Here is a 1,643-nt window from a genome sequence, read left to right as displayed (position 1 = left end):
AAATCCCATGGAGAGGGGAGCCTTGGGCACTATAGTCCATCGGATTGCAAAGAGTCAGACACGATTTAATAACTAAAACAGCAGCAATTGTGATACCAGATTTTTAAAATGTATTTTTAGTTCTCTTAAAAATTGTAGTGAATATCTAGGCTGATGCCACACAGTTTTATTTTTTATTGATTGATGGATTGTCACTCTGCATGGCTTTCAGAATCTTAGTTCCCCAACCAGGGATTGAACCCAGGCCCTCAGTAGTGAAAGTACTGAGTCCTAACCACTGGACCACCAGAGAATTTCCCATACTGTTTAAATTATTATTTTTCAAAATATGTTCAAATTGAGACCTAGAAATGATAAATGTTCCAGATTAATCTTTTGTACTGGGACAGAAAATGGGGCAGGTATTGTGCTCAAAAGACAAGCAGGAAATTAATAAATCTCTTGATCACTTTGGAAGACTTCAATTGTCTAGAAATTGCATCCTTGAGTAGGCAAGGCCTTTGGTAGATAAGTCTATCTACTCTTGGGATGCCAAACCAGGAAAGACAGACTAGAGGTGGTCCCCAGACTTGGTCCTTGCTGGAAGTGGTATATTAGAGGCTAGCAAAAATGTCAGAGCAGAGGAGGTGACCAAGGCAGGAGGATGTTAAAGAACAATGTAGTAACTTCACGAATCACCCAAGGCTTGGATGACTTGAGCAGAGGAGCACTGAAGAGGCAGCTTGGTGTACTCTAGAACTGTGGCTTGGAGCTAGGAAACCTAAATTCATTCTTGGTGCTGTTGTCTGACCTTAGAAAATGTCAGTGTTGCTTCAGATCCCTAACTGATAAAATGGACATAATAGAATCTGTGATTTAAATCACGGGGATCTTGTGAAAATAAAAATGAGTTAATATACATGAAAATACTTGAAAATTTTGAAACTTCAATTAGAGTTTATAAGAAATTATCATTATTATCATTGGTCACTAAAATACTTGAAATATATCAGAGACTTCTATTTAGGTCATCTTTGTCATTTCTCTCTTTATTTTGGCTTAAAACATTTATAATAATGATAATAGCAAATGCTATGTACCAAGTACTTTTGCATATATTTAACTCAACCCTCTCAACAACCCTATGATACAGTTATGATTTATTAGTTCCTGTTATGGCTATGGTTTTCCCAGTGGTCATTTATGGATGTGACAGTTGGACTGTGAAGAAAGCTGAGTGCTGAAGAATTGATGCTTTTGAACTGTGGTGTTGGAGAAGATTCTTGAGAGTCCCTTGGACTGTAAGGCGGTCCAACCAGTCCATCCTAAAGGAGATCAGTCCTGAGTGTTCATTGGAAGGACTGATGCTAAAGCTGAAACTCCAATACTTTGGCCACCTCATGGAAGAGTTGACTCATTGGAAAAGACCCTGATCTTGGGAGAGATTGGGGGCAGGAAGAGAAGAGGACTACAGAGGATGAGATGGCTGGATGGCATCACTGACTCGATGGACATGAGTTTGAGTAAACTCTGGGAGTTGGTGATGGACAGGGAGGCCTGGTGTGCTGCGATTCATGGGGTTGCAAAAAGTCGGACATGACTGAGCAACTGAACTGAACTGAGGTGCTGTTATTATCCTTACTGCCACTTTACAGATGATGAAA

General features: G+C 39.7%; 1 non-coding gene across 1 annotated transcript; it reads right to left on the bottom strand.

The window, feature by feature from the left end:
* Positions 1–219: 219 nt before the first annotated feature.
* On the bottom strand, positions 220–292 carry TRNAE-UUC (transfer RNA glutamic acid (anticodon UUC)). Its single transcript has one exon. It is a non-coding gene; the product is annotated as a tRNA-Glu (tRNA).
* Positions 293–1,643: the final 1,351 nt, after the last annotated feature.

Source organism: Capricornis sumatraensis, chromosome 13, assembly GCF_032405125.1.
Source record: "Capricornis sumatraensis isolate serow.1 chromosome 13, serow.2, whole genome shotgun sequence".
Lineage (NCBI taxonomy): Eukaryota > Metazoa > Chordata > Mammalia > Artiodactyla > Bovidae > Capricornis > Capricornis sumatraensis.
This window is presented reverse-complemented; position numbering and strand designations above follow the sequence as displayed.